This window comes from Zootoca vivipara, chromosome 15 (assembly GCF_965207765.1).
Source record: "Zootoca vivipara chromosome 15, rZooViv2.hap1.1, whole genome shotgun sequence".
Classification (NCBI taxonomy): domain Eukaryota; kingdom Metazoa; phylum Chordata; class Lepidosauria; order Squamata; family Lacertidae; genus Zootoca; species Zootoca vivipara.
The window spans coordinates 14,483,993-14,507,694 of record NC_142598.1 but is presented as its reverse complement, the minus strand read 5'-3'; the positions used below and the strand labels follow the sequence as shown (position 1 = coordinate 14,507,694).

General features: G+C 44.2%; 1 protein-coding gene across 7 annotated transcripts in view; it reads left to right on the top strand.

Moving 5' to 3' along the window:
• Positions 1-213: 213 nt before the first annotated feature.
• ADGRL3 (adhesion G protein-coupled receptor L3) overlaps positions 214-23,702 on the top strand; it is a 506,197-nt gene continuing 482,708 nt past the window's right edge. For 6 of the 7 annotated variants that reach the window (XM_088658771.1, XM_088658770.1, XM_088658773.1 and 3 more), the window contains exon 1: positions 214-391. The gene's annotated coding sequence lies outside the window, so the exon portion shown is untranslated. Of the gene's footprint in view, positions 392-606; positions 855-23,702 lie in introns of those variants that run through there. The other variant, XM_060268955.2, reaches the window with a different exon arrangement.

Below are 23,702 nucleotides of genomic sequence, written 5' to 3'. Positions count from 1 at the left end.
CGCTCCTGCGGCGGCGGCGGCAGAAGCAGCCGCAACCGCCGCCTGTGGCTCGGCCGAGGGGATGGCGGCGGCGGCGGCAGCAGCAGGAGCAGGAGCGGCGGGGGCCGGAGGCTGCCTGTGCCCGGGCAGGCGTCGGTGGCGGCGTCGGCGCTGCAGCGGCTGCTGCTGCTCCTCCTGCGAGCAGTGAGTGGAGCGCAGCCGCAGCGGCGGGGGGCGCGCGCGCGCTAGGGCGCAAGGCTGGCGGTCGCGGGGAGCCCGGCTGAAGGAACGACGGCGCTCGGCACGGCCCGCCGGGCAGGCGGCCTGTCTCCGGGTTCTGGCTGAAGGAAGGCAGGGGAGCTCGCGGCGGCGGTGGCTTCTCGGCACTCGCTTCTCCGGACGCTGCCCAAAGGTGAGCCAAAGCCTTTCTCCTCGCTTCGCGCGTCTCTGCCGGCGTTCCCTCGCTCGCTCCCTCCCTGCCCGCGTCTCGCTCCCTTTCTCTCCCGCGGGGGTGGCGGCGGCGGCGTGTGTTGTGTTCTGCCTTCTTGGGCGTGAGGGAGAAATTCAGGAGCCGCCTCCTGCTCGTCGCCGTCGTCCTCCCCCCCCCGCCTCCTCCTCCTCCTCCCCGTCCTCCTCGACGAGAGGCTGCGTGGGGCATGTGCCAGGAGAGGCTCCCCGGGAAATGGCCCTTGGAGCTGGGGGGTCTAGGTGGCATCCTCGGCGGCGCTGAGGGAGGAGAGGAGGGGGAGCCAGGCGAGGGATGGTGTGCTCTGCTGGGCTGAGTGAGGGTTGCCCCCCTTCCGCTGCAGCAGCAGCAGCGGCGGCGGCAGCAGCAGCAGAAGAAGAAGCGGCAGCCTGGTCCTCGCTGGCGGCAGGTAATGCCGAGACTCTGGCTTTCTGTGTTTAAGAATCGCGGTGGCGGCGGCCGGGCGCGGGGGGTCAAGCGCGCAGCTCTGCGGCGGGGGGCTGTGGGGGGGGCACCGTTGTGTGCTACGGGTGGGGGGAAGGGCGGCGATGCCACGGAAAGAGGATGGCATCTCGCTGTCGCTACCCCCCCCCCCCAAATTGGGTAGCAGGTACGTTGAGAGATTCCATCTTTTGAAGCGGGAAGGAGGATAGAGAGGAAATTAGGCTTTCTTCCTCCGCCCCCCCCCCGCTCCGGTTAGTATATGGTGGGGGGAAAGAGGGGAGGACAAGGAAGAGGCGCTCTATGGATGGAAAGGGGAGGTGTCCTTCCTCCCCTTTGCTCAATGGATGGATGGATGAATGGGTATCTTGCCTTGGGTATGCTGGGCCATTTGGGCCACGAGGGTCCCTGCTTTTAAGAGGCATCCCCCCCCCGCTCCTTCAAAGGCTGCTAATGGAGCCTGCCTTGCAGCGCCCTAAGTCTTGGCCCTACCTGGCGTTTTGTTCTCATTAGCAGGCGGGAGTTCAATGTCGCCAATAGCAACGGCTCAGCTTCTTCTTTTCTCTCCGCCATAAGGATGCGTTGGCCCAGATGTTTAGATTCCCTCCCCCCCTCCAGTTGCAAAGACCCTGTCTCGGGGTAGGGGTGCTTCACGCAATTCCTCTCTGCGGGGTTTGTTAACCGGGGACAAATGCGGATTGGTGGAAGGCGAGCCAAGCCTCTGGCTGTAGCTGTCAGGGCATCCATGTCCCGCACAGGAGATCTGCTAGCGTTGATACTAAGCCGGGGAGACTGGCTGGCATCCTTGCCCTCCATACTTTTTGCCCTTTCCTGCAATTAGCTGCTTTGAAAGGATGACCAGAGGCTGGCCGAGTGACACTTACAGATGTTTGGGTGTGTAAAGGGCGGAAATATTGTAGTTCTTGTTAGAGAAGCCTTTCGCAAAGTGCTCCATCAGGTGTGCATGTATGTGTCTCTCTGCCCTTTACCACAAATTGCTTCTTCAGATGGAATCCAAGCAAGAAAGGCCATTTTCCGGGGCCAAAGACTGATTATAAAAGAGAGTTGTAGGCACTGTGTTTCAAACCCGTTATGTTTTCTTAAGGCAAGCGAACTGTTCTCACATTTCTGTACCCACTGTGTTACTATCACTGAGGTGATGCAATCCCTCTCCTGTGGCTTCAGCTGCTGCTGTTTTGTTGTTTGTTATGAACGTTATTCCTTTATTTAGCTTAGCATACTCAAAGGAACTCTATTGTGTTGCATCCTGTTAAAAGGAGGAAGAGGTGGCTGCACAAATGCAGATCATTTATGAACATCAGAGTGCCATTGTGTGGTTTTTGGTGTTTTTTAATTTTAAAAAAAGAGAAAACCCTGGCCACCTAATTCCTGCTAATTAAAATTAATTGTGTTTTTAAAAACTGAAAGAGCTCTGATACTTCAGTTTATAAAAATGTGTGACATTTCATCTGAAAATGTGGGCAATTTAGCACCGCTCAAATGGGTTTTGCCTACAAAGCCTTCTGAGATAATGATGATCTGAAGCAGAAGTTGGCTTTTTTTTGTGAGGTTACATTCTGATGTTTCTAACTCTGTGGGGTCACAGAGTGGCATTTCTCTACTGAGTAGTAGGAAATTCAGCCTGGAAGTACATTCAGGGTGTCTGGAAAAAATGAGAGTTGATCCATGTCCTTTGTTTCTTAACAGGCTGTATCTCATAGTGCTTGCATGTTCCACAGGCCATGATGTCATCAAGATGATGCCTATCAGGTGTTGCACTGTCTAGCGACAAAGAATTATAATGTACAGACTTTCCATCCCTGTTATGTGTGTGTAGCCTTTGCAGTTGGTGTTTGTAGTGGGGCCAACTAGCAGGATGCAGCCCAGACCTCAGTCACATAATGGATACTGGTGAAGTGGAACCGGTTGCACTAACAGTCACAGACCTTGAAGTTGAGAAGATGTGCTCAGGTGTAAATACTGTTAGTTATGGCTCTGGTTCTCTTTAGATTCTGAATGGCAAGCAAGGTATTACAGTGCAATTGATTTCCTGTTCAATGGTGTCATGGTAAATTTGGAAGTGCATGAGCTCATTGTGACAGCTCCCCCTCCTCGGTTGCCATTCCCCCAGGAAAGTCAACAGATGCTGGTAGTTGTGTTGATCCATTATATTATGCATGCACATCAAAAAGCATAGCATAGCATACCCAAGTGAGGCCTGCTTGGCACCGGTTTTAACAACTTTTTGGCAACAAGTTAAGATCATCCACTTTCCTCAGGCATTTGGTGCATTGTAATGGGATATCAATGCTGATATGCTGCTGATGTTTTACTGTTGCTGATGAGATTCTTGAAGTTGTTAATGTATTGATTGCTATTTTTAACTCTGTATTTTTATTATTTTTCTAAGTTGCTTAGAGACTATTTTTGTATTAAGCAATTATTATTAATAATAATTATACTACCTAACCTAATAGAGTAATACAATCCTAGGCATAATTACCTGTGCGTAAATTCCACAGAACTCAGTGGTTCTTACTTACGAATGTATAGGTTTAACTTGTACAACACAGAGAGATCTTCAGCCAGCTGAAATGCAGCCTTCCTTCACTTAGAAATGTGATGCATCTTGCAGAAAAATGTTACCATTTCAACGGTTAGTCTGAAGTAGGAACCCCTTGAAAGAAAAGGACAGACGTCTCCATCCTCTGCTTGATTGTTTTCCTCATTTTCTGACTTATCTTATGCTAATCTGTCACAAATAAACATGAAAGCATCAGCTGATGCACTTCTTACAGTAAGGAGTGTCTATACTGTAATTTACCCTGGTACTCTAGCAGATGTTACCACAATTCCTACTCTGGTTGGGGGGGGGAGGTCCTGGAGCTGCACTCCTGTATTCCCTCACTACACCCCTATTTCTGTTCAAGGGAACTGCCACAGAGGTTGTTTGGGGGGCTAGGAGAGCAGAAAAGGGGAAGGTGTACCAATTTTTGATCTCTTTATCTTTGTTCTTCAGTACTTTGTAGCAGGTGAATATCTGCAGGGTTATTGCAGTTTCTGACAAAGGTTTTGTGCTCTGTAAATCTACCTGTACCTGGGAATAAGTGATTATTTTCTTTGGAAATACAATAGCTCTACTTACAAAGCTCTTGAATTTTCGTACATCTGCTAATTTACTGAGGCAGATAGAAGTGACAGAGGATCTCATTATTTGGGGAGGGAGTTGTCACATAATTACAGAATACACGTGCACACAATTAATTTCACACAGCATATTGTATGGGAACAAGTCATTTTATAGAGGCAATTCTGTTGTTGCTGCTGTTGGGTGACTCTTGCTGAAGCTATTGGTTGCTGCAATTATTCTCAGTAGGACTGGAGAAGAGAGGCCTGCAGTTTGTTTTCAGAATATTTCCTTGTGCTCCTTTGAACTCCTCAGACTTCTGGTTTAACTTTCTTTCTCAAAGTGATAATGGTGGAAATAGTCCTTTAGTGATATCACGTATCCTTGTTGCAGTTTCTGCAATCACTTAATAGTAGGTAACATCTGTGAGGGGGGAAAAATAAGTGTTTTATATCAGGCCCAGTGTGTATTTCATAGATGGCCATCTTTATAGCACAGGTACCATAAATGACACTGCATTATGGCGGCAGCAGTTTTTTTGGCACTTTTAGGCAGGAGTAGGTTTAGGTCTGTACCTCAACCTGTTTCTCCTGTACTATTTACTGCTTGTTTCGCAGCTCAGCATACCAGAGGCAAAGTTGCACCCAAACCTAGAGGGTTGGGCACACTGGAGTGGCACTGTCTGGCGCTGAGGAACTTGTGGCATGCTTGGCTAAGAAGTTTGCCATCGCTGATGCAGTCTGTCAAAATGCAGTGTCCCTGTGGCTATGACCCTTTCATGCAGAAACACTGTACTTTCAAATGTTCTAAAACTTATTTAAAATTATGTTTTCCGCTTGAAATGATACCTGAGTTAGAAAGAGAATGAAGCCTTGTACTTATTTGCTGCTGTCTTTTTTCTGGTGGCTGGAAATGCTGGTGCCTGATCAGATATGGTAAAGTATTGGATTTGTTCATTGATTGCTATGGGCACCTCTCACTTTTGACCTGAAATTGACCTGCAGTTTTTAATGTTTGATGTCGAGTTGTGTTTTAATTTGTTGGAAGCCACCCAGAGTGACTGGGGGAACCCAGTCAGATGGGCGGCATAATAATGATGATGCTGATGAAATGTGTATTGAAGTTGGAAGCCCACTCTGTGTCTTAACCTAGCTGCTAAGGTTGCAATCCTATGCATACTTTCCAGGGAGTAAGTGTCACAGATCTCAGTGGGACTTCGTTTTGAGAAGGCATACTAGGATTGTGTGGCAAATCTTTGCTGTCTCCTTGCTAGCTAGCAGCTTCCTTCTTAGGAACCCAGGAAAGTGAAATCAGGCACTGCTTCATTACAGGGGGAATCTTAAAGCTAATAACTTCATAAAGACACCACAGTTGTTCATAAAGAGTAAGAGGGAAACTCCTGTGTTTTCCTTTGGGGGGGGGGGGAGACGACTTTTAAAGAGGCTAAAAACCCCAGCAGTTTTTTCAAATAGAGGTGTAAAAACCCTAACATATGAGTAAACAGCAGATATTTGCCGAATAAGGGACTTGTTTTAATAAATCAAATGGTGATATATTGGCCATTTCTTAATTTGTATGATATTTAGCCGGTATATCATTAACATGTAGATATTCCATGCCAAATTTTAGTTTTGATCAATCCCCTGTATTTCATTAACATTTAGATCATTTGGGCTTTATAAAAGTCAGTTGTAACCTATCAGAGCTGGTAAGAAGAGTGTCTGCATAATAAAATATTTATTCATACACATTCAAAATTACATGACTTGGAAAATCCCAAGCACTTGGTCACCCCGCCTTGGAGAGATTTTATGCTGGTACCTAAAATGTGGAATGCTCAATGCCTTTTGTGTTGCCTTTCTAACCACAGAAAATTGTGAACATTTTAAGGTGGTGTTGAGGACTTTGGGATGGGTAGTGAGTTACCTGGACTCTTGCGTTCAGACCTCCCTCAGATTCTTTTTCAAGCACAGAGTGAACAAGGGTGACTGACAGGTGGTACAATGCCCTTGGGTTGGCTAGGCCTGCTATATACATACTAGAGGCCAGCCCTTCTGTCCATGACTGGTCAACAGAACAATGCCTTCTGCCCACTGCACTTCATGTTCCAGCTTAGTGACTGACCTCAAGATTCCTGGGGTTCGGAAAGCACGACTGCTTAAATGACGTAAGTGGTACTCAAGTTAGTGTCAAAGACCAAGGCCATTCTAGTACACACTCCATGTTAGAATCTTTGTTTTCTTGTATCTGCTGAAGCATGGTTTCAGTAAATAACTTGTGACTTGGAGCCTTACCTATGTGGTCACCTGTAGCTTCCAGTTACTCAGTTTAAGTAACTACTGCCAAGTTTCTGAAACGAAATTCTGGCCGCCTGGTAATAAAAATCTCATCACATGTGGTCAGATGGTTAGACTTTTAAGAGGCCACTATGCCACAAATTGTCATGGTGAATTCATTCCAGTAAGGGCAAGGCAAGAGAATCCCAATGTCTTGTCTAAAATGTAGAAGCATGGAATAAGTTGTTACTCCATGAGATATTGAACGAAAGAGGATGCCCATTTGACACCAGAGCAGGACTTTCCCACATAATCAAATGGAATTCCCAAGCAATTCCATCTGTCATCTTGGCCTTTGAATACCTGATGAAAGAGGTTGCCATTGGAGAGTCTTTCTCTCTTATAAGAGCTGCTGATTCAGGCTTTTCTGTGATGTTCCTCTGGGCATATGTCTTAATGGCCATCCCCATGTATGTTGGCTGATTGTTTAAGGAATGAATGGGAAATATTGCTTTTCTTTTTAAAGCAATTGTATTTTGCACATGTGAGGGAGGAATGTGACTTGGGAAGCAGGCAGTTCTACTATGGACTCATGACAATGGCAAGAGCTAGGATTTTTGAATTTGCAGGGTGCTTATAGGTGGAGTGCAGTTTTTTTAATATCACTCAGTGAGCGACTCAGAGTAGTCTTCATCCAGCTTAATAGGCTTTATGAAGAAAGTATTAAGACAATTTGAAATTATGCTTTAAGGTGTGCTTAATAAATGTACTAAAGTAATTTAGTAACAGGGTAAATGCTTCACTTCAGGAAATAGAAATGTTAAATTTCTCTTATGTAAGAGAGGGCACTTGAATGTCTAGGATGGTTGAAAAAAAATTGTTTTTTAAACGTAGCTGGCTAAAACTTTTTTTGTGAGCAACACAAAGATCTAAAGGGTAGTAGAACTAAGGAAAGAGTCTTCATTATAGTACTGTATCTTATTTTTTTGGTATAAATCATTTCTATATACCTCCAAAAGACTAATTAATTTCTATACTGAAAAATAAGATACTTAAAACAGTTTTCTTGTCTACTTGAGTTATTATTTGTGGGGCTAAATTACACTGTGAGCGCAATTAAACATTTGAATACAGATGAAGGTCTTAATCTGTATGATATCCATGTATTTGTCTGCAGTTGAAATGGACTCAGCGAGGAAAGCTGACAAATGTTAATCCTGATGTGTTTGAAAGCAATTATAAAAACCCAATGAATTGACTTAATTCCAAACCGTTAACATCAACAGGACAAGATGCTCTTAAACTTCTGTTTTAACTGACTGGTGGATCAGGATCTTAAAATTAATAGCGGATTAGTGAGCATACAATGTGCAGATGTATTGGCATCACAAGGACATAGATAGGCATTTCCATTAGAATTACCATTAGAACTACAACACCTGACAGATTAAAGGAAAATCCTTTAATTGACTAGAAAAATGATCCCTCCCCCAATTAAAAGCACAGCAGTTTTTTTTTTAAAAAATGCTATTTTCAATACAAATATTTGTGAAAACATTTTTTTAAAAAATAATGCTTAAGAGGAATATCCCTTTCTCTAAGAGTTGGACCCAGGTGGCACTGTGGGTTAAACCACTGAGCCTAGGGCTTGCTGATCAGAAGGTCAGTGGTTCGAATCCCTGTGACGGGGTGAGCTCCCGTTGCTCGGTCCCAGCTCCTGCCCACCTAGCAGTTCGAAAGCACGTCAAAATGCAAGTAGATAATAGGAACCGCTACAGCGGGAAGGCAAACGGCGTTTCCGTGTGCCGCTCTGGTTCTCCAGAAGTGGCTTTGTCATGCTGGCCACATGACCTGGTAGCTATACGCTGGCTCCCTCGGCCAATAATGCGAGATGAGCGTGCAACCCCAGAGTCGGTCACAACTGGACCTAATGGTCAGGGGTCCCTTTACCTTTAAGAGTTGGGAAAATTCTAGTCCATGAGCCGAATCCAGCCAATTCAACATCGCAAGCAAAGCCCCCTCTCCCCACTCCTTGGCTGGTATGTACAATCCACAGTGGAGTGGGAAAGGCCTGATTTACACCTTCACTTTGGTATGCTGGGTGAGGAGTCTTAAACCTCCTCATCCAACATGCCAGAATGGTGTTGAAGATAGCTGTGTCAGTTGATTAAAGGTAAAGGGACCCCTGACCATTAGGTACAGTCGCGGATGACTCTGGGGTTGAGGCGCTCATCTTGCGTTATTGGCCGAGGGAGCCGGCATATAGCTTCTGGGTCATGTGGCCAGCATGAATGTAAGCTGCTTCTAGTTCACCAGAGCAGCGCACGGAAACGGCGTTTACCTTCCCCCGCCGGAGCGGTTCCTATTTATCTACTTGCACTTTGACGTGCTTTCGAACTGCTAGGTTGGCAGGAGCTGGGACCGAGCAATGAGAGCTCACCCCGTTGCAGGGATTCGAACTGCCGACCTTCTGATCGGCAAGCCCTCGGCTCTGTGGTTTAACCCACAGCGCCACCTGCGTCCCCTGTGTCAGATGATTACTACAAAGTAAATTCAGCTGAGGAAGGTGGGTGACTTCTTTTCATCCCCATTGCAGTGTGGCACTGCCCTATCTCCCCATAGCTGATCTGCGTCACTTGGCTGATGAGTAGGGAGGGTGTCCTTGTCATCCTCCGCCCAGTGCATGCCAGGGTCATCATGGGAATGAATAAAATCCCCTCCCAGGTGATCTGCCTGGATTTGTGTGTGTGTGTGGCAGTTGTGTCCCTGGCAGGGGTGTACCCAGGACACAAAATTCTTGCCTCTCTACTCTGGCTAGGAGTGGCTAGGAGCCCACAGGCCCATTTGTGCACTCCTCAGGCCGCTGTTCTGCAAGGGATGGGGGGGGGCACCGATACATCTCCTTGCCAAGGTTGCAAGGGAGCCTAGGTACTCCTCTGGTGCCTGGGCCTGCCCAGTGTGAAGTCTAGTCCTACCCCCTATTGGAGCGTGACCATGACAGCTTCTAGCCATGGAAGTGTAACCCTTGTACTTAGGGAGGTTTTCCCATCCGTGAGATAATGCCTGTGCCAATATGATTATTATTATTATTTTGCTTTGACGCATGCTACACATGTTGCTTAGTTTGTAAGTAAGTACAACTTCAGAAACAAAGAACACATGCTTTGGAATTATTGGGAGGAATTCACGGTAGCGCTAATTCCCACAGCAGTGTACAAGCTGCGCTAGCGGGATGGCTTGCACAAGAGAAAGGTGCATGGTTCTTGTGGCGCAACACTTCGCTGTAGCCCTGACACTTCCTGTTGTACAACAAGCTTCTGCTAGTGCAACTGTTGCACTGGATTTCATATTGCCCAACCATTATTTTCTCCCTTGGTTAGCACGACATGCCTTGTAATCAGCAGTCAGAATGTTGAATCCCAAACTGATTGATTAAATTATATGAGTTTTAATAGATTAATCTACTTCCTTTAATTGGGTGACATTTCCCTACTTTCCACGAGAGTGGTAATGAGTTATGGCTAAGCTTCAGTTCAGATGATCCTACAAAACATGGTTTTGGAAGATCATAAGCAATCTGTTAGAATCCCTCCTACACGCATATCCGTTTAGAATTTAGCACCAACCATAGTTTGTGTCACTGGAATCTACAAAATAGCCATGGCCATTCTAAACAGAGCCATCCATCTATTTCCAGACATAGCTTCAGATACTGCTTTGGAGGGCAAAATGCTAACCACTGTTTGCTGATCTTGGCATCATTGCAGAGTATGTCAGTGCTCAATTGCAAACTGAAGTGAAGCTGCCTATGGGATCGGAAGACGGACCATATGATCTCCTGACTCCTTTATGACGCTCAAAACCATATTTTGGAGAATCATCTGAACAGAGGCTGAATAGTTTGAATTTAAATCTTGCTTTTGACACTAGGCAGAATTAGGCAAGTCATAGCAGGACTTCCTTTGCAAAGACAGAAATGAGAACAGATAGCATTTATTTTTTAATAAAGATTCATGACAGTATTGTTTACAACTGGTAGAATAACCTGCATATATCAAAGGTTAAATATGTGAAGAGCAGTTATCTTGGCAATAAAATAATTATAACTAACACCCTCCCCTCCTCTCACAAACAACATTTTCTTACTACACAAACGCTTCCCAGCTTTTGAGCTGCTGCTGGAAATTTGGCCATGCTGTTATGCTTATTTATTTATTTCTCCCATTTATACCCTCCTTTTTAGGGTGAGCCTTCACAAAGTGTTTTACAATAACAGTTACTGTTTTAAATTATATTTGTATTCGTCATTAAACAACCATAGTTCTAGTTACAGGTAGGTAGCCGTGTTGGTCTGACGTAGTCGAAACAAAATAAAAAAATTCCTTCCAGTAGCACCTTAGAGACCAACTAAGTTTGTCATTGGTATGAGCTTTCGTGTGCATGCACATGAAAGCTCATACCAATGACAAACTTAGTTGGTTTCTAAGGTGCTACTGGAAGGAATTTTTATTATTTTTTTATTAAACAACCATTTTGCAAAACCAATCCAACGGTTATTTTTGAAAACCAAGTAACAGCAGCTAAAAATAAAATCCAGCACAGAACATTAGCAAACTAACCTTGGCCACAGTCCAAAAACATAGTGGATCAGAACACGAAAGTTTCCTGTTGAAAGATATGTTTATAGCCCTTGGGGAAGGGATTGCAGAGATTTGGGCCCATGCTGAAAAGGCCTTGTTTCTTGTGCCAGTCTGTCTAATAGATCTTGATGGCGGGCCCATGAAGCTAATATTCAGATTTGCATGAGTGCAGGCAGTCCTTGAAATAACCTCATGCCAAGCGATTTGTGGCTTAAATGTTGATACTGGCATTTTAAATTGGGCCGAGAAACAAATTGGCAGCCAATGGAACTTGCACAGTATAAGCCCCATTTGGGCATGATGACGTGCTCCTGTTCAACAACTGAGGCTGCATAGATTAGTCCCAATTCAGTGGTGTGTGGTCCCCACCCCATGCCTGTGCATGCTGTCTCTAGGGAGTAAAGGTTTTAGATTCTGGGAAGACCTCATAGGAGGCATCCCCAACCTGCAGCCCTCCAGATGTTTTGGCCTACAACTCCCATGATCCCTAGCTAACAGGACCCCAGTGGTCAGGGATGATGGGAATTGTAGTACAAAACATCTGGAGGGCTGAAGGTTGGGGATTCCTGCCTCATAGTATGCAGCTATGAAGGCCCCCTCTCTACAGATCTTTGTGCTGTATAGATGGATGTCAGGGGAGGTGTGTAACTATTTGATACAGCCTTCTTTCTGTGTTGCTGACCACTGCAGCTCATAATGCCCCAGTAGCTATTCCATGCTTTACTAGTTGAAGTTTCCAAGCTATTTTCAAAATGGCCCCATGTAGTGCATGCTACAGTAGTCTCTACTCTGGGTGCCAATTAAATCACTGGCATTTGAGAATAAATTTTGGCTTGAAAAACAAAACAAAAAACCCAATCCCTCCCATTAATGAAGTACTGTAGGGTGGAAATTCCCAAGGAATTATGGAAGGAATCATAGAGTTGGAAGGGACCACAAGGGTCAGCTGGGCCAACCCCCTGCAATGGGAGAATCCTTTGCCCAATGTGGGACTTGAACCCACAACCCTGAGATTAAGTCTCATGCTCTACCAACTGAGCTAAAAAATATTTTTCCCCTCCTCCTCTTCTCCATGCTGGGGATATTGGGCTCAAAAAGCTATGTCTGAACACAATTACCCTTCCTTCACAAATGAAGTGATTGCAGGGGAGGAAGCCTCCCTCCAACTTCTAAGTGATTTGGAGAAGGCACTGGAGGTTGATTCTATCCACTGCTGAAAGGCGGACAGGCAGGAAAACCATCCCCAGTGTGCGAGAAAATCCTCCCTAGGGTCTTTGAAAGTTCAACTTCTGGTTATGAGGGCTTTTGAAAGGCTGTTACTGCTCCCCCCCTCGCTCCCTCCTATTTTTATGCAATGCTAGACTGTCTTATCTCATTGGCAGAGATCTCCTCCTATCCCACTCCTCTCCTTTGCTACCCAGGCTGTCATATTGGGCTAGTCATATTGTAAGCATATGTCCAGATGAGACCTTGAATGCAAGGCCTTGGTTTGCCAACAGAAGTTAGTAAAGAAGGGTTAATGTGCAGTTACTGGAAAGAAGTCATTTTCAAGTCTCAGACGAATTATCTTTGGGCATTGGCAAGATAGAAAGAAGGACTTCTCATAAAGATCTGAAAATCTGGGTAGGTTGTTCGTGGTGAGATGATATGGAGAAAAGTTGGTTGTGACCAGCACCCAAGTTAGTAACAACCTAACCTGAGGTGGGGGACCCAGGTGGCACTGTGGGTTAAACCACAGAGTCTAGGGCTTGCTGATCAGAAGGTCGGCGGTTTGAATCCCAGCAACGGGGTGAACTCCTGTTGCTCGGTCCCAGCTCCTGCCCACCTAGCAGTTCGAAAGCACATAAAAGTGCAAGTAGATAAATAGGGACCGCTGCGGCGGGAAGGTAAACGGCTTTTCTGTGCGCTGCTCTGGTTCGCCAGAAGCAGCTTTGTCATGCTGGCCACATGACCCGGAAGCTGTCTGCGGACAAACACCGGCTCCCTCGGCCTATAGAGCGAGATGAGCACCGCAACCCCAGAGTCGGACACGACTGGACCTGATGGTCAGGGGCCCCTTTACCCTTTACCTTTAACCTGAGGTGGAGCACACCAGTGGTGCTGCCGTTAATTTAATTTATTTTTTATTTATTTAAATTAAATACTTTATTAAGATTAAACATAAAATACATCCAGGATAAATCAACCTCCATCATACATATTCCATTCACACATATAACACAATTATCTAACATAAACAAATTATAACAAACTTATAACACAATAATAACTTTAAAAATAAAATTACTTATCCTTGTAATTCAAATAAAATCAAATAACTAATACATCTCTCCATTTTGATACTTCCACTTATCTACACCTCGGTCATCACATATTCTTTTTCTACTGCTTCTTTCAACGCTCTGCGTTTTCCTTGTTTTCAATTTTATTATTCCATATTTCTTATTTTCAGTTTCTTATTTTCACTGCCGATCATTAGAAATGGATCCAAGATTTTATTGTGGGGCATTGTTGTTTCATATAGTTTCAAAAATTTTCCCATAATTTAATTGATTTTTAAAGGTCTTTTTTCTTTGCTGATGATCAGGAAAAATGGAATGTACTATGCCCAAAGTGGTGGGGGATCTTCCCAAATAGCTACAATAAAGCTCTGACTAGCCTGCAGTGCATTGCAAAGTGGAGAGTGCATTAAAAAAAGGTTCCATCTTGCAGGTTGTATCTCGGAACTGAGAAGCTGGTGGAACACCTTTCTCTCTAGGAGTCTGCTTCCATTTTATGGTCAGCCTGAAGAGCCCTGCTCCAAGTATCTTCTTTTGCAGGATGCTAGCTAATTCAGACGGTTAGGGGAGATGGGTTTTCTCGGTGGTTGTCCTGCTTTCATTGAATGACCTCCTTTCTCCATGTTCCTCCATTTTTGCTATTAGGTGCTTTCATAAGGCTCATTTGTTTTGAAAGGCCCTTTGAGAGGAGGCGTGTGCTCTGGTTTTGCTAATGTTTAGGTTGTTTTGTTGTACATATTAGAGAAGTTGTTTTAATTAATGTAAGCCATTAGGAAAAGTGGGCTAGTCATATTTTAAATAAATACACATATAAATAAAATGTAAGGGTGAGAGCATGGAAAACAAGATAGTATCTCTGTTCAGACATCACACCAGACCATGGTAAAGGAAGCTTAACTGATTGACAAACTATGGTTTGTCACTTATTGTTTGACCAGAATCAGAAACTATGGTTTGAAGTGGTTTGATAAATCATGGTTTGTGCTGTTTATGGCTTGGCATGATATCTGAATGGGCAAACCTTTCTCTTGGCCCTCAGAGACTGATCAATACCAAGGACACACACACACACACACAGAGAGAGAGTTTTGAAAGCTCAAACCATGTGTTGCATCCTAAATGGTTTGCAGAAATAATGTTTTGATGCAGTCTCTCCGTGAATGGGAACATTATTCCAGGTGTTCTTAAACCGGGTAATAGTTGCACTGTGACGTTCTGGCTGTTGTAAAACAAGCTGTGATCTTGAAAGATAAAGATGTTCCAGAATATTTTGCTTTAGGCGAGAATGGCAGGAGTCCAGAAGCGGTGCTTTCGAAGATGAGGGTTGGGAAATTGCTATAAAGCAGTAGCAACTTTCTTTACTTTCCCTCGTGGACCTCTGCTTTCCTTGACAAATGAAGCAGAAGTTGAAAGCTCCCATTTTAGCACATAGAGCTTTGGAACAGCTGATATCGTTAAAGGGCTCCAAAATCGTTACAGTGTGCCGCAGAAAAAAGGAAAACATTGCCATGAAATCACACTCGCACCTCAATTCTTATGTACTGGTTGGCATTGCTGTCTCAAAGAATTGCAGAGGCGGTTGTGTGTTACTGTGCCGTAGTGTTTCAGAAACAGAACGTTAGCCTGAGCTTTAAGAATGGAGTAGGGATCAGTGCCCAGTTTTGATGTTCTGCATGGGTGGGTATCCTGAATGCTAAAATGCATTCCATTGATAACTTGCCCTGTGAGGAGCTTTTTCAATGGCTCCCTGTCCCGTCCCCCCTCCGAGCTCTCAAAAGCTATTCTAAAGGCTCCCCCCTCCCCCTATCTTTCTGAATAGATTTCACTGCTCTGGAGAACTGAAGGGGTTTTCAAAGACCATGTTAACTTCTTTTCTTTATCAGTGTCTCACCAGCATTTGTGTCACTGGTGTTTTGTCGGTCCCAAAGTGATTCAGAATTTTTCTCGGTTCCATCAGAGACCTCTTCCCCACCCACCCCGCAAATGAGGCATTAATTCTAAAACCTTTTTTGTACTGAAATACGCACCAAATAACTTGAACTTCTGCACTCTTCAATAGGCTTCTTAACTAATTAACCCTACTATGGTCATGCTCTTATATATTTGCCTGTGCCGTGTAGTATTCTTCTCCCTGTGAAGATGGCTGATGAGGACTCCTCCCTTTTAAAAGTGCTGTTGAGGCCAATTATGTAAATTGGTAGTATGGAATCCCTCTTCTCTCTTGCTTTCGAAAGCCATCTTTTCTGTGACAGATTTGGCACAACCCTTTTTTCATCAGCACCATCTCTTCCTGCGATATTCTGCAGCCTGTTTTCCCTCTCTATGTTTCGGATTATTCTTCCCATCAGCCCCATCCAGGCCAGGGGCTGATGGGAATTGTAGTTCAAAACATCTAGAGGGCATTGGATTGGGGTTTAGTATTCTATTGAAGCTAAGGACAAATATGTGGAAGTTACTAATAATTCCTTACAGTGCTTGAAGATGGACAGTCGAATTGTGCATCCATAGCAGTGACCAGAGGGGTAATGACCGCTGGGAGGAGTGCAGAGAGAAGAAATGCCATGGTGCAGTAGCCATTAGCAGACATCTTCATCTGCCCCAGCTGCAACAAAACATCTCTCTCCCATATCAGTCTTTACAGCCACAGCAGGCACTGTAACTGTCCAACAGTTTGACATCACCTCCAAAGACACACTTCTCCATTGTCTCCTGGCACAGGCGGATGCCAACCAGCTGATAGATGTCATTTGGAAGGAGAAATGAGAGCATAATGTATAAGGAGCTTGATTATGTTGAGGCTCATAAGTTCAGTGGCCACGTCGTTCACCGGGGTAAAACAGCTTGAGAATAAACCTGCTCAATCCTGGCCTAACTTCAGTGGCTACCAGTTAGTTTCCAGGCCCAATTAAAAGTGCTGGTTTTGACCTATAAAGTCTTAAAGGACTCAGGACCACAGTATTTGAAGGATCACCTCTCTCCATATGAACTGACCCGGAACTGACAATCACCTGAGCCCTTCTTCGTGTGCCCCCTCCATAACAGGGTGGCAACACGAGAACGGGCCTTTTCTGTGGTGACTCCTCACTTGCGGAAAACTCTTCACAGGGAGGCTCGCCTGGTGCCTGCATTACATATCTTTAGACGGCAGGCAAAAATCTCCCTCTTCTCCCAGGCATTTGGCTAACTAAACAATCTATGGCCTTTTAAACTATGTGTGTTGCGAAGAGTACTGTATTGTTTTTCTTCGTTACTATATTATGTATTTTTGTATTTTTATATTGTTAACTGCCCAATGATCCTTGAATGAAGGGCTGCATAGAAATAACAACAACAACAACAACAACAACAACAACAACAACAACAACAACAACAACACCCCTTAAAATGTGGCCACACATATTCAGATGATTGTAGAGACAGCATTATTATGAGTAAGGTGCCCCAGTGAAGTTGTTGAGACTTGTATTAATGCATTTATTAGCCTCACCCAGTCCTGTGATTTTATAGCAGTAAGGTTTGAGTATGCAGAAGAGGAGAATTGAAAGAAATGGTCAAACCAATTTCTTTTGTTAAGTAGCTAGCCGGCACATTCCCCTGCCCGACTTTTTTTTTTTAAAAAAAGGAATGAGTATTTTCATAACTGAAGAGCTTGTCAAGTATAGCTGATTTGTTGTCATAGTAGCTAATGGTCACAGAAGTCATTTGGAAGCAGTAACACCAGCATAATGTACACTATGTCATTATATTATAAATTAAAAACTCCTTTTTTGTTGGAGCCAAAACTTACTCATTAATTCACCACCAAAATCGTAGAGCATATGAGATGGGGAATGTTTTATTCTGGGATGTTCGTTGGGATCAGAGAACACCCCAGTTCATGCATGAATGAATATTTGGAGAATTTCCAACATTCCTCCTTGTAACCTTATGCCATATCTGGGTCTGGGTTCCATCCTGACTCATATGAACGGCTGTCTTGCCACACTTTCTCAGAGTCTTATTGCATAAGCTTTCATGGACTAGGGTCCAGTTCATCAGGTTCTTGTAGGGTTACCCTGAGTTACAGGAATGTATACATAAAATTGTTGTGGTGGTTGGTTGTAAGCATTGAAGTTTGAAACAAAATAAATACAGAAATCATTTATGGTTAACACAAAATAACTGTTGATAATGCAAACATCTTTGGCACTGGTAAACCAATGAACTTACATAGTGTGATTAAAAACACATACACACACCACAGGGTTCATTGCAGTGTGTCCTGGGAAGCTGACTGGTTTTTGAATATCACAGTTTCTGATAGCAGATTTGTGTCCTTTTATTATTTTACGTGCAAAAGTGGATTGCTAGCAGATGATGGCATATATATCACATTGGAATATAAGCAGGTGAATGAATCCCCGGTGTAGTGGATGACATCAGGACCTCTAATAGGTCCTGCCATGTAAAATTGATTCCTTCCAGAATAGACACGGGGTCCAAGTTTGTACAGTATCTGACTTTGTTGGAGTGTCTTATCCCTGGGCTCCTATCTCTGTTATATGGCTAGTTGTTGATGATGGGCAAGTGTTTTACGTTCAGGGGCTGTGTCCAAGCACATTCAGACAAATGGCAGACAACCACAATCAAACCCATTCCTATTTATCACATTGTGACCTCCCTGCACAATGACACTTCTCTCTCACACAGGATTAGGACTCAAAGGAGGGATGTTTCCTCCTATCTGCTTTTTTAAAAAAAACAAAAACAAAACCCCCAAAATATTGTTTAAAGGACACAGCCCTTTGGGGTGATTTTTCTGCAGAGCTTTAATCCAAGTTAGGAGTGCATTCAGTATTATACCTGCATTGCTCCTTCCCTGCCCTTTAATTGAAAAGAGCTGCTAATGTTTATTTAAACCATTTGGCTAAGATCACATGTAGTTTGGCCCACACAGTCTACCCATGGCATGTTTACTTTGTAGTAAATTTCACTAAGTTCAATTGGACTTACTTTCCAGTAATTGTGATTAGGATTGCTACCTCAGTCTAGCAAATGGATTGAGTCTTAGCCATACCACATACTGGGGAAACATTCTCTTTATGCCTGTGCCAGCAAAATTCCTCTAATTATGAAAGCACTTTTGTGGTGAGATCATGTTGGTTAATTTCATGCGCTCAAGAAGCACAGAAATGTATCCAAAGCTCTGAGTATGTGCTACCTGCGTGCTTGCTGCAAGCCATATTTGCAGAGTAGGCTTCTGGATTAATAATGTATTACATTATTCAATTCGGCGTAGTGCAGAATCTCAGGGCTGGTAGAAGTATTATCAATTTATAAAGTGTCAGATGCGTTTCTGACATTGTACGAAGGCCAAAGGCTAAGAGTGCTCCGAAGATCAGAGCCTGTGTAAAGATATGGCAAGGATATGGGGATGATAATAATTATTCATAAGAATATCTAAATGCACAAACAGAGATGGGTTCACTCATTACTAGTGTAAAGAAAGGCTTCTCATGGGATCTGACCTTCATGGTTGTTGGAAGTGTGTATATATAACACACACAAAAACATATACATTCTCCTTCTTCCAAGGTCTCCGAATACATTAGGTTTTGCAGGGAGTGAACCTCCATTTGCTGGTCAGATCTAAACCCACCTACTTTTAGAGAAGAATTTAAAAGGTGGTAGCCAGAAGTTCATTTCTTCAATGTCCTTCTAGCCCTTCAAGCTAGACAGGATCATTTCCCCCTTGGGTAGCTTTTGCTGTCCGTAACCAATCAGAAAAATACTGACAATGAGCCTGTTTTTTGACATTTTGTAATCTGTGTGGTGGTGGTGAGCTTCCTGTGAACAAATCAACAGGATGCAGGTAGAACAGAATGTTGTGGTTTGCCTTTTGGAGAATGGCTAATCAGGCTGACTACTGACAGACTTAGGATGCCATTCAAGATGTGGTTTTTGACCTATAAAGCCCTAAGTAATTTGTGCTGTATGATTTAAACATTCCCTTATCAGCATTGCAGCCAACGCTGACATTTCACTGGTTGATATGGCATCATAATGGTTGATATGGCACCATAAGCTTCAAAATCTTTGTCATGCCCTAATCTTGGATGTCGTCAGCAGCAATACAGTTTAGTCATGATTTGAACACCTCTAGTTTCTGCATGGCAGGAAGAGAGTTCTTAGCTTGGATAAAAATGTAGCCTGTGGCAAGCAAGACATATCTGAATCTCCCTCTCCTTCTATAGACAAGACCCAAGAGGATATTATCTGGGTAGGGAAAATACATGCCTTTTCTACAAAACCCTTCATATACAGTATCAGCACCCTCGGGGATAACGAAGGAGTGCTGGAAGCCTTCTGTGTTGGAAACATTTGTAGAGAGACACTTTTCAAGGATCTAGAGATGCTATAAAAATCCAAACACTGGTACTTCTGTTGCCACTCCAGTGGGGAAAACTCTTCAGTCATTCATTACTCATGCACTAATAAAGTCACTTCAGATTTAAATGGGTTAAATGCTGCTGTTCTTTATGGACCTATTAACTAACCAGAGTCTGGGGTGCCTTGCCCTAAACTCCAGTTGATAATCTGCAGGTGTTAGGACTGAAACATCACACTTGGAAGTTTCAGTGCATTTAGATAACATAGCAGCTGTGAGATGTACTTCCTTGGAGCTGTTTTCAGAACTTGGCAATCTGATATGGTCTGGAGATACTTTGATGCTGGAAAGGTTCTCATTCTAAGTGGAGTCCGACTGAATATTTGTGTTGTTGCTTTTCTCATCCAAGTGATTAGGATTAGCGGGTGGTGCTGTGGTCTAAACCACTGAGCCTTGGGCTTGGTGATCAGAAGCTCGGTGGTTGAAATTCCCACGACGGGGTGAGCTCCCGTTGCTCGGTCCCAGCTCCTGCCAACCTAGCAGTTCGAAAGCACATCAAAGTGCAAGTAGATAAATAGGTACCGCTCCAGCAGGAAGGTAAACAGAGTTTCTGTGCGCTGCTCTGGTTTCGCCAGAAGCGGCTTAGTCATGCTGGCCACATGACCCAGAAAAACTGTCTGCGGACAAACGCCGGCTCCCTCGGCCAATAAAGCAAGATGAGCGCCGCAACCCCAGAGTCGTTCACAACTGGACTTAACTGTCAGGGGTACCTTTACCTTTTTACTGATATGTGAGTCGTATATGGATATGTAAAACTCCTCACCACCACCACCTGCCCGTCTTTTCCACAGCGGCTTCATATTTGCAAAGTATAACCCAGGCAGAAAGGTCCTTAAAGGAAATAATCCAGTTTTACAGTTTTTCTGAGAGCTTCTTCCCCATGGGGGACAGCCATGTCCACAGCAAGTGTAGCCTCTGCAGTGCTCAAAAAGTCATATCATTTTGAGGATTATGTTGCTGAGTATTTTTGTGTCATTGCAACTCTAGAGCTTTGCTAGGTTGTGAGATAATGGTTTTCTTAAGAACACACCGAGAACCTCCTGGGTAGAGTAGGAATCTGTACTCTGATATCCCCAGTAAAAAAAAGTGACACACTGTCCAGCAAATCACACAGGCTGTCTGGAGCTTTAGGGATGCAGTTAGGACATGCTCCTGTGAAATGTTTAGGAGTCTTACCATTAAGCCAGAGATTCATTGCCTTTTGTTTTTTAAAGGAGAATTGCTAAGAAGATGGGAAATGTTGTCTTGGGGCCTAAGCTTTTATATAGTAAGACCTTCGTACCAAAGATATTACCCAACATCCTATTAAACACCTCTTTGGGGAACTTGAGGGGCTGAAAGAACATGCCATTCTCTAAAGACATGTCTGAGGTGAATTAGCCTTAAATGGCCCCTGGGCACCTGAAGATTTCACACGTTCCTTTCTTTGTCAAAGTATATATTTTCCCTCAAGTTTGGGATATTCTCGGGGTTCCTGCTATGTGCTCTGTTTCTCAATGGATTTATGAAGGATGAACCCTCAGGGAGTATACTGCTCAAGCTTGTTGGAAGGCTGTACACAAAAACATCCCTCAAAGAATTGATCTCGAAATCCTGTGGGTGTAGAGTTACCAGATTTTTCATTTTGCCTCAGAGTCTTGGGGGGTGTCAAGCCCCACCTCTGAGATAATCAAATCGATCTCTGGGCTTTCAGCTTAGGCCAGGTGTTTTCACAATGAGTGTTTCTTTCTCAAGTCATCTGAGCATGCGTGCCAGGTAAAATGGGGGAGGGAGTGGAAAAGAAGCCTCTGCAATAACAACATGAGGAAGCCATGTTGACTTCGCAGCTGCTCAGTATTATTTATTTAAATAGCCCCATGTTTCCTTTCAGAGCAAATACCATCTAAGGGCAGGGAACAAACTACAAGCGTAAAAATGCAACAGTAATCAAACTTTAGAATACAAAAAAGCAATGAATTAAACTATTATTATTTTTTTAAAAAAATCCAGAGCCAAAGTATTAAGATGTTGCCAAACTTAACCAACAAAACATATGCAGCACTGAGGATAGGAGGCAGCAATAGGTTGGTTTAGGAATGGCGGATAGGATATTGGAAGTGTGCGTGTTTGAGTGGATCTCTCAGCTCTTTATATTTATATTTCTTTAGAAAGCATTTATGATGGTGGCCTGATTTGGATTTGGACTGTGATGCTGAGGGACCTTCCCCACTCAGTACCATTTTGCTGAGGTAAATTGGCCAAGGGGCAGGACAAACTCTTGATCTTGGTGGCACACCCTGACGCATGGATTGTTTAACTCATGATCTCCGTGTTTCAGCTGTGTTTTCAACAATTGCTTCGGCTCTTGGCCGGTAGTCCTGGTGCATACCTTCCCCATTGTATCAGTTGAGGTCAATATCCAGCAGCAACCAGAAACATTACTACCAGTACATGCTTGCAGATCACAAGATGCAAGTACCGGTATATCATCCCAGTGTGATATACAATAAATTTTGGACAAATGCTCTCCTATCATCAAAGCTTGTTAGCATACTTCCATACCAAGTAGCAGCTTGGTGTTTTGTAAAGCTGATGGTGTAGAGTGGATTGAGCTAAAGCTTGCAGAATGGGGAGGCTGACCTAGGGGTGGGGGCACTTGCAAATTCAATCATTCATGGCAACTACCTCTTTCCAGGGCATCTGCAGCGGCACAACCGGACACCTTCACCTGCTCCAGCTGTAACAAATTACCTGTCACAATTGTTGTTGTTGTTGTTGTTGTTTAGTCGTGTCCGACTCTTCGTGACCCCATGGACCATAGCACGCCAGGCACTCCTGTCTTCCACTGCCTCCCGCAGTTTGGTCAAACTCATGTTGGTAGCTTCGAGAACACTGTCCAACCATCTTGTCCTCTGACGTCCCCTTCTCCTAGTGCCCTCAATCTTTCCCAACATCAGGGTCTTTTCCAAGGATTCTTCTCTTCTCATGAGGTGGCCAAAGTATTGGAGCCTCAGCTTCACGATCTGTCCTTCCAGGGAGCACTCAGGGCTGATTTCCTTCAGAATGGATAGGTTTGATCTTCTTGCAGTCCATGGGACTCTCAAGAGTCTCCTCCAGCACCATAATTCAAAAGCATCAATTCTTCGGTGATCAGCCTTCTTTATGGTCCAGCTCTCACTTCCATACATCACTACTGGGAAAACCATAGCTTTAACTATACGGACCTTTGTCGGCAAGGTGATGTCTCTGCTTTTTAAGATGCTGTCTAGGTTTGACCTGTCACAATAGCAGCATCTAAATCACTGCAGAACTGAGCGACTTGATCTTCTCCAAGTGTTTAGCCATTCAGTTACAGCTAGTTACCATATGCTCCAGAGTCTGCACTCCTGTTCAGGAGCAACCAACCCCTTGACCACGTAGAACAACTCCAAAGGATGCCTCCCAGAGGATGCAATGGAGGCAGCAAAGTAGGATCGCTTCACAGCTCCTCACCACCACATGGTAGGCCCGATTATGAGCCCGAACATGTATTCAGGCAGCTTCTAAACCACTTACACGCCAACCCTCTCCCATTCCACCTAATTGACACAACTCATCAGTGACCCACAGACAAAATGGAGCCCACCGTGCTGGAAAGGGTACTTCAGTGAGATTGTGTCAACAGCCCTACGAGTCTCACCATTCCATTCCACTCCATTCCATCAGATACCATCAGTCTCCAGGAGCAGACCATCCAAACCTCACCAGGAAATGATCTACAGAAAGAGTTCCATAAAGGTAAAGGTAAAGGGACCCCTGACCGTTATGTCCAGTGGCGGACGACTCTGGGGTTGCAGCGCTCATCTCACTTTATTGGCCGAGGGAGCTGGTGTACAGCTTCCGGGTCATGTGGCCAGCATGACTAAGCCGTTTCTGGTGAACCAGAGCAGCACACAAGATGCTTGTTGCATAGTTGTTGTGTTGTTTTAAGTATTTAATTTGATGCAAGTGGAACTAACTTCACACCAATACTGCCCCTCCTGGTGATGACTGAGGACAATATCAAGCAAATCTCTAATCCTCTCTCGGCATCATGAAGAACAGATGGT